We start from the raw sequence: 9,867 nt of genomic DNA on the forward strand, positions 1-9,867 counted from the left end.
AGTTATTGAAAATAGGGTAGAGTCCTTAAAAGCTTAAAAGGTTCTGCGATTCTGAAAAGAGTTCTCATTACCCGGCAGGCTGGGGTACTCCTGGTGAGCATGGTTTTAAAATGGCTGCTCCTTCCAGCTGGCCAGAGGTCTTCTCCCTTCTGTGTCCCAGCAGAAAAGCTAGAGAAACAGACCTCGACCCTCTCCTACCCAGCAATTTATCAGCTCCCAGACCCAACCTTCCTTTGACCTGGTCAGGATGGGTCAAGAGATCTTTTCCCCCTAGGTCAGGTAGCACTTCCTGATGTTAATCTGGAATTTCTAAGTCCTCCCAATCTATGGTACCTGGTTGGAGAAGGGGAGGAGGAAAACAAAGGGAGGGGGGAAGGAGCCATTTCTCCCCAGGACAAATAAAAATTGTTACTAAGAAAAAGATCATCACAATTTAAGTCCTTGAAGACCAACACAATCTTCAGGGTATAAGCTTTCTCCCTTTGTCAGATATGCACCATTGGATTCGAATCTTGCTCTTCTGGTGCAGACCAATATGGCAACTATTGTTGATAACAAAGTTCAATTTTGAACTTTTTGGGGGTAGCCATGTTAGTTCTTAGCAGCCAACACAGCAAAGAGACTGGTGACAGACGACAGCTTATGATACGATGTAAATCAATACGGGGGTGTGAGGCTTTTCGTTGTTTTTATATTTTACTTGCAAAGTATTTGAACGTAATCTCGATATATTAATGCACGTGGTAAAAGTAAAGGCACTTTGAAACCACAGTAGAGAAAGCTGCTTGAGAAATCAAGTCACAAAAAGCAATAGGACCAAGAAAGGTCTTGCTAGATGTATGGGAAAAATGGAGAGGTAAATGGATGCCTGGCACCCTGGATGTGGCACCTTTGGGAAGTGTGGTTGGCAAAGAAAGGAAAAAAAGTGATAAAAATATTGAAAAGAAAAGGAATTCAAACTGTGTTGATATTTTCGATATATTATCCAAAAATAAGACGTGGCAAGATAAACAGAATGACATTTTGAAGCTATGGAGAATATACGTGGACTGGATGAAAGAAGCTCAAGTCGATGAGAGAAATGGGAGAAGAGGCTGGGAATGAACTTACTGCTGTTTTTTGTGTGACAAACTATGAAGAAGAAGAGGAAGTAAACAGGGGAGGAGAAAGGAAGTATCGTTTGAAAATGTATGAAGAAGGAAAATAATATAAACTGTAAAATTCAAATGATACAATTAAAAAAATGTTTAAAAAAGAGAAATCAAGTCACGTTTTGTTATTATTCACTGTTGTTATTTATATTATTGGTTTTCAGTTTTTCCTTTGGTCTCTGTATTTTAACTGGTGCGTTCCTTACTTGTACGTTGCAACAGAAAAATAAAAAGCACTGTTGCAAGGTAGTACGCTAGATTTGCCACACCATTTGGACCATAGCCAATCATAGCTCCCTAAAAAGTATGACACACCGGTTGGCACCCAGATATTTATATTCCGTTATAGCGAACACAAGCGTGTGAAACAAAAACTTTTATTTTACTTTCCTTTACCTGTAACCCTTCTGCCAGGTTTTTTCTTAGAAAATTAAACAGACTTTTTTTTTTACCCACACGTATATAAGAGTGGTTTCCTTCCACAGAGAAACAGGGCAGTTATTTGCTGGTAGGAAAACTGGACCTGGAATATTTGGTTTATTTGCTTTATTCATACTTTGACTCATCTCCCCGATTAGGAGACTCAAAATGACTACCATGTTTTCTCTTGCTCTATTTTATCTCCACAACAACTCTGCGAGGTAGGTTAGGCTGAGGGCACATGACCAGCCCAAGGTCACCCAGCAAGCTTCCATGCCGGAGTGGAGATTCAAAACTGGGTCTCCCAGATCTTAACCCGACACTCCAGTTGCTATATAACACTCTGGTCCCTTCTGCACATGCAGAATAATACACTTTCAATCCACTTTCACTATTGGGATGCTGTGTGGTTTCCGGGCTGTATGACCATGTTCTAGAAGCATTCTCTCCTGACGTTTCGCCTGCATCTGTGGCTGGCATCTTCAGACCTCTGAGTTTTACGCCTGCATCTGTGGCTGGCATCTTAGATCCTCTGAGTTTAGCCAGCATCTGTGGCTGGCATCTTCAGATCCTCCTGAGGTTTCGCCTGCATCTGTGGCTGGCATCTTCAGATCCTCCTGACGTTTCGCCTGCATCTGTGGCTGGCATCTTCAGATCCTCCTGACGTTTCGCCTGCATCTGTGGCTGGCATCTTCAGATCCTCCTGACGTTTCGCCTGCATCTGTGGCTGGCATCTTCAGATCCTCCTGATGTTTCGCCTGCATCTGTGGCTGGCATCTTCAGATCCTCCTGATGTTTCGCCTGCATCTGTGGCTGGCATCTTCAGATCCTCCTGACGTTTCATCTGCATCTGTGGCTGGCATCTGAAGATGGCACCCCAGTGATTCCGGCCGTGAAAGCCTTCGACAATACACTTCCACTATTGCTTGAAAGTGGATTTTGCTATCCTGCACAGTAAAATCCAGCTGCAAAGTGCATTGAAAGTGGATTGAAAGTGCATTATTCTGCATGTGAGGAAGGGGCCTCTGTGTAGCGTGTACATATTTCATGAATATCTGAAGGTCTAAAAGTATCTCGCTGTTGAGTTGAAGCCACAGGAACCAATTAATTCAATTTCATCCCCTTCATGAACCACTTCAACCTCGTGACCAGATTAAGTATGAGAAGTTGGCACCATCTTTCCCTCCTTCCGGACCCCATGCACACTTTTAAGATCCAGCTATTCAGTACTTCACTCAAGACGTTTTGGCATACACCAACAGCATTATTCAAGATGTATTCTTCTCTGAAGAAATCTTGCGTCAGCCTGTCTCGGCTCTCGGCTTCTGTATTGACTAGCAAACCACAAAACTGAAGTCAAACTTAGGGATAAAACATTTGCCAGCTTAGAAACGGTGGAGGAGGGAAAGAGGAAGTGCGGAGATTTCTACAAGTCCTTTCAGCAGAGGTAAAGAGGCAAACTGTAGCTCTGGGCAAAACCTGGATTGGATCGCCCCGGGGCAGCCACTCCACCACAACCAATTTTTTTGCACCAGGACATTGAATTGCATACGGGGAGTGCATTTTTAGACATATCATCACCAAAAATTTCAGCGTAACTATCAGGACTCCTGAACCAAGGCCTCCTGAAGCTTGGGGGGGGGGGTAGCACAGGACAGACTCCTGATGACAGCTGGAGTTTTAGGGCCATAAAAACTGCGCCCCTGCGGGTAAAATGAAAACCATAAAATGCAAAAGCGAACCCAGTGTTTTGATTACCCCACAAGGTGATGCCTGGGCAGCACCCGCTATGCCGATGGGCATTACGCCAGTGCCTTTCTGTTGCCTGTCCTTGTTATTCTATAGGCTCAATTCGCACTCCCAGGTGGTACTGGTACTGCCAGGGGAACCAAATGAATGCATCAAAAGTGGCAGCTTGGCCCAGAATGGCAAGGGAGAACGCACGGGGACCTAAGAGTTGTCATGGCTTAAAGGCTGTAACCGGAGAGTGCACGCCGTTTCTTCCCCAGCTACCAAGCATTTTATGAAATCCGTGAACATTTCTCACCTCTGATATCCCCGCCGGCACAGAACGCCTTGCCTCCAGTTCCCTTTATCAGTATTAGAAAGATTTCAGGATCCTGCTCCCATTTCTGGAAAAGGAAAAGAAATTATGTCAGAAAAATCAGACGCTGTGGAGATGTGCTGTCGCTTCCCTTTCGGTCTGGGTCACTCTTGCAATGTTAAATGAAAGAGCCGGTGGGGTGTAGCCAGTGGTGGGATCAAAAAATTTTAGTAACAGGTTCCCACGGTGGTGGGATTCAAACTGTGGCGTAGCGCCAATGGGGCTGGCCGGGGCACAACAGGGGCGGGGCCAGGCATTCCGGGGGCGGGGCATTCCTGGGCGGGGCTGTGGCAAGGATGCAGCCGCTGCGCCGGTCCTTGGGCGGGAAACGAATGCACGCAGGCACAGGCTGCCACGCACGCCGGTGCACCTCCAGCTAGACTGCTTCAAGTTCTGCGCGCTACTGCTGAGAGGAGGGGCGTAACTAAGGCAAAAATCATGTGGCAAAATCACCACTTAGTAACCCCCTCTCGGCACACACAAATAATTAGTAACCGACTCTCGGGAACCTGTGAGAACCTGCTGGATCCCACCTCTGGGTGTAGCAGTCGGAGTGTCAGATTGGGATCTGGGAGACCACGGTTCAAACACCTGCTCATGCCATGGAAGTTTGCTGGATGACCGTGCGCCAGTCAGCCCGGCCTACCTCGCAGAGTTGTTGTGAGGGTAAAATGGAGGAGAAGAGAATGATGGGAGCCATTTTGGATTCCCAAGGGGGAGAAAGGCAGGGTATAAATAAGGTACACAACTGATGGGATTTGGCAAGTGCCAGTCACACAATCCAGTAATGAAGGAGTTAACTGTTGCATGCTAATTAGTTAGTGAGGTCAGAAGTCAGGGACCAGGTAATTGATACCTATTGGTTGGGTGGGCTGCATGCAGGTCTGCACGTAGGCTTTAGATATAGCTTCTTTGTGTTGCACTCTGCACGTGGTCAGTTCAGTCTATAGCTTCGTAGCCATGTAATAGTCTACGCAGCAAGCTGGCTGTTGGTGCTAGCTAGTAAGAAAGATGTTTATTGTTTTTCTTCCAAGTTTCCCTTCCCTGTAGTAAGTAAACTTTATTTCAGTAAAGCAACTGGTCTCTGCCTCATTATTGCATTAACTCTGCTAATTAAGTATTTGTCCACACGACAACAACCAAGCACACAAAGAAGTAAAAGGACTTCATGCTGCGCCCCATACACCCAGGTAGAATTAAAAAGCAAACAAGCACATCAGTATAGCACACGAGTAACAAGATGACTTTTTTTTTAACAAGAGCTTCTGTAGAGCAAAATCTCTCATATCGTTGTTAAGAACATTATCTGTCTACAGCCTTCTTGGGGCCATTTCTGTTAATTTCCTTTAAATACTTACACCCTGTCTTTCTCTCTCTGGCTTATATCATTTCCCTTTCCACCATTTTATCCTCAAAACGACAACCCTGTGGTAGGTTAGGCTGACCCTGGCCCCAGCCTGGTGGAACTTGGTCAGCTGACGCCAAGGCCCTGTGGGACCTTAAGCAGTTCCACAGGGCCTGTAAGCAGCGTGTGATTGGTGTTTGGAATATGCTGCCACAGGAGGTGGTGATGGCCACTAACCTGGATAGCTTTAAAAGGGGCTTGGACAGATTTATGGAGGAGAAGTCGATTTATGGCTACCAATCTTGATCCTCTTTGATCTGAGATTGCAGATGCCTTAACAGACCAGGTGATCGGCAGCAACAGCCGCAGCAGGCCATTGCTTTCACATCCTGCATGTGAGCTCCCAAAGGCACCTGGTGGGCCACTGCGAGTAGCAGAGAGCTTGGCTAGATGGACTCTGGTCTGATCCAGCTGGCTTGTTCTTATGTTCCACTGGGTTTTTTGGTTGAGGCAGTGTACTGGTTCAATCTGTCTGAACTGCCGGCCTCCCACATTCTTCCACCTCCTCTTCTCCCCGTCCTGACAGTTGGGATATATGGTCTGTCTCAGAAAAAGATGGTAATAGGGTTGTACATTCCTTCACCACAGAACTCAACATGCCGGGCCTTCTTTGTCGTAGAATGCTCCGCCTGGGTCTTGGTGCATATCTAGCCCAAGAAAAAGCATATCAGTTTGCAAAAAGCGAGTATTGCTGATAATCGTCCAATGATAATTCCCATATTTGTTCGGGACTCATTTGTATCTGGATGAGTTCTCCAGTAGGTGGTGCTGTTGGACTCCATTTATGCTATAAGTGTAAAGTTGTAGTTCGACCTTGGAGAGGTTCTCGCCGGTGGTTTTGGCTGAACGCCCGGATAGGGGAATTTGCTGTTTTGGTTATCTTTTCACTTGCTTGCTTGCCTGTGTGAAACCTTTCTTGTTTATATTCTTTTGGCGGGAGCCTGTCTGATGCCCCGTATAAGCGGATGTTTGAGATGTGGGTGTCAGTTCTCGCATTGCCTGTTCCTAAGAATGCTAGCTCAATAAAGAACTTCTAATTCGATTTCGAATACCTTTAATGGCATATAAATTGTTTAAGATTAACTTAGCAAGATAATAACAGCCTTTACAACTTTACAATTTCTGACGAGTTAAAATTACACCATTTAAAAATTTAGCCACCGCTTCCAACAGCTCGTAGTTGTGGCTGTTTAAAAGATATATAACCTTCTGTTTATCTGTAATGCCTTCACTTCCATGCAGGAAGGGGATTATGTGCTTCTTCCTACCTATCTCATAAAAAGGACAATTCAACAGCATATGAGATACTGTTTCCACAGAACCCATGCCACACGGGCATTTCCTTTCTTTATGCGGGATTCCAAGGTGGCGTCCAAGGCTAAAGGAAGAAGGCAGGGCAATAAAGAACTTAACACGGTTGCTTTTGACTGGACTTTACTGGTTCGTTACAATAAGTTTCTGAAGGCTCCCTCTTGCCTCTGCTGCCTTTTAACGCCTACTCGGGAGTGTTGGGGAAGTCACGAGATTCAGAATGAGATGCCCCCAACATGCCAAAGAACCCTAACTCTATCAGACCACGGCCCGGAAAAACCACAACAGCCAACCCTAGCTCTGTTTCTCTTTTTGTCATCAACATCAGGTGAACCGCTGGACACAATAAGCAGCCTCTTCCAGTCGGTAGCGTGCTGCCTGCAGACTAATAAATTCCACTCAAGTCCAGGCAAGGTGGTGGTACTGTTGGCGGGTGGTCCACATGACAGATAAGACGATGTCCAACCTCTACTTCATGGGGCCGCACTCCCCAAAAGGATCAAGGTAACAGTCCAAGTCATCAATGAATTCAGCCCCAATTTTAGATGCCTACATGTGGTCGGTGATAGGAAGTGTCTTTCACAAATGTAGACTGGAATAGGAGCTACAACCCATGGCCCTGCCCCAGTTATCCACACCCTGATAACATTCAACCAGAGGCGTAGCTACAAGGGGAATGGGGGGTGCACGTCGCACCGGGCTCATGCCGGGAAGAGGGGCAGCAAAAATTGCAGTTTTTTTATTTTTTAGTGTTTTTCAGTTTTTGGCCCGCAGGGGGGACAGATTTTAGGCTAGCAGCACCAAAATTTCAGGGGGGTTTGGGGGGACTCTCCTGATGATATCACCCAGGTTAGGTGAGGTTTGGTTCGGGGGTCCAAAGTTATGGGGGTCCAAAGTTGTTTCCAATGGGAGCTGCAGGCCAAAAACTGAAAAAACACTAAAAATACCAAAAACACAAACGAACATGCAGGGGGCAGCAAAACTCAGATTTTGCACTGGGCTCCATTTTCCCTAGCTACGCCTCTGCATCCAATTTTGCTAACAGCAGTGCTAGGTATTTGGGTTTCTCCTTTAAAACTGATCAGAAATCCCAGCTGGTTCAGAATATAGCAGCAAGGTAACTGATGGAATTAAGCATCGGCAACATATGAAGGGATGAAATCTCTCCACTCCCTCCAAGTTGGTTCCGAGGCACAGTTCCGAACTCGAGCTGAAAGAGCTTGGAGCTACAGTACCTTCAAGACCACCCGCAATGAAAGAAGAACAAGAAGAGGAACAAGACGAAGAGGATGAAGAAGAGGAAGAGTTTGGATTTATACCCCACCTTTCTCTCCTGTAAGGAGACGCAAGACGGCTTAAAAATTCCTTTCCCTTCCTCTCCCCACAACAGACACCTTATATGTAGGTAGGTGGGGCTGAGAGAGTTCTGAGAGAACTGTGACTAGCCCAAGGTCACCCAGTATGAATTTGGAGGGGAGGGGGGAATCTTGCTCCTGTTTGTTGGAAGTGAAGGACTTTACACTGTTACGCTGTTTCCTGCCTCAACCTACAGAGGGGGGTTTACTAGAGAGCCAGTGGCTAGATAGGGACCTAGGGATTTGACACCTTTACTCTATCATGCTGGTTCTATCCCTTTGATGTTAGACTGAAACTCTCAGGGACTTCCTTCCTTCCGGCTACTTCCTCGACCCCTTCTCCATTCTTCTTCCTACCATGCATAGAGAGAGGATGGATGCTCCACGCATCCATCTCCATCCAGCTAGATTAGGATAGCATAGTGACTCTATCTACCTACCTTTCTATCCAGAATGGAGTTCACTAATAAATACTCTTTTTATTAGATTAGAAACTACAACTGACTCCGACTTTCTTTTGTGTAAGCTTGCCGCACATTGGGATCCATCACTCGCATCGCTATCACACGCTATCGCAGGTAAGGCTTCTGCTGTGTTCTAGCCACCTGTGCCGCTCTGCTAACTACGAATAGGGATAATCTCCAACTACCAGGAGCACTGATCCCCACACTGTTGAAGAAACATCTTTTGGATTTCATTCTTTAGCCTTGGACGCCACCTTGGAATCCCACATAAAGAAAGGAAATGCCCGTGTGGCATGGGTTCTGTGGAAACAGTATCTCATATGCTGTTGGATTGTCCCCTTTATGAGATAGGTAGGAAGAAGCACATAATCCCCTTCCTGCATGGAAGGGAAGGCATTACAGATAAACAGAAGGTTATATATCTTTTAAACAGCCACAACTACGAGCTGTTGGAAGCGGTGGCTAAATTTTTAAATGGTGTAATTTTAACTCGTCAGAAATTGTAAAGTTGTAAAGGCTGTTATTATCTTGCTAAGCTAATTTTAAACAATTTATATGCCATTAAAGGTATTCGAAATCGAATCGATTTCATTCTTGGTTGACTTATACTGGTCAGTGGGTCAGTGGTCCAGTTTCCAGTAAAGTTAGCCTATTGGGCACAAGTTTCTCCAAACATTTATTTATTTATTTATTCTTTGGACTTTTATACCGCCCTATCCCCGAAGGGCTCAAACATGATCCAATAACACCATCAGGACCAGTAATGAGCCATGAACCATCTTCCTGTGTCTCCTATCTGTTGTTTTGCTATTTATGATGTTTTGAAGATGTTGCAGAGAATCAGTACAGTGTTGTGGTTAAGGTGTCAGACTAGTATTTAGGAAACCCAGATTCAAATCCTCACTCTGCTTCTGGAAGCTTGTTGGGTGATCTTGGGTCAGTCACATACTCTCAGCTTCAGCCCTGGCAAGTCTGTTTAAGCCTATACTTTTTCTTTGATCTTTTCAGTAAGGCGTGTCGCTTTTATTGGTGTGTTCTACTGATTTGAGAACTGTACTACCAACAGGATTTATGCTCCTTTCTGATAAGGTAAGAATGGCTAAGCTTCTAAATAACTCTAATGCTGAAATCTCTGAAGCTGTTGCTACATTTTTACTCTGTGTACTGCAAGTTGTGCAATAATGATCTTTCTACTGTATTTGGAATTCATGACACACACCGGTTTTATGCCTAATAAAGGTTTTGGATTTGGAGTGTTCTGCTGCATGTGTGAAAGTTCAAACCTGGTTTTGGTCTACCTGTGCAAAAGAGATTCATTCCAGGGTCCCAGGTTTGGGGACAGGGGAATCAAATCACCCTTGCAAGGACGTGGTGTGTTGGAAGCCCCTGTCTTTGACAGCTCCGCATCACTGGAACGAAACCACCAACCTTTAGCTGAGGATATATCTGACGAATCATGGAAACATTCAACACGTTGAGAACCTTTGGCCGGTTCAAGGTTATAACTGCAGCGCAGCCCTTTTTTTCCAGCAACACCTCAGCTGAGGAATCTGCAGGCCTGGACATATTCTGTACAGAGAGACAAAAAAATAAACATAAGAACATAAGAACATAAGAACTAGCCTGCTGGATCAGACCAGAGTCCATCTAGTCCAGC

General features: G+C 45.3%; 1 long non-coding RNA gene across 1 annotated transcript in view; it reads right to left on the reverse strand.

Moving 5' to 3' along the window:
* Positions 1-2,886: 2,886 nt before the first annotated feature.
* The window catches only part of LOC125427203, a 7,824-nt gene continuing 843 nt past the window's right edge, over positions 2,887-9,867 (reverse strand). The window contains exons 2-4 of the long non-coding RNA XR_007243652.1: positions 9,639-9,779; positions 3,619-3,703; positions 2,887-2,905 (exon numbers count right to left, since the gene is read on the reverse strand). This is a non-coding gene — a long non-coding RNA (uncharacterized LOC125427203). The remainder of the gene's footprint in view (positions 2,906-3,618; positions 3,704-9,638; positions 9,780-9,867) is intronic.

The sequence above is a fragment of the Sphaerodactylus townsendi genome, linkage group LG02 (assembly GCF_021028975.2).
Source record: "Sphaerodactylus townsendi isolate TG3544 linkage group LG02, MPM_Stown_v2.3, whole genome shotgun sequence".
NCBI classification, from domain to species: Eukaryota; Metazoa; Chordata; class Lepidosauria; order Squamata; family Sphaerodactylidae; genus Sphaerodactylus; species Sphaerodactylus townsendi.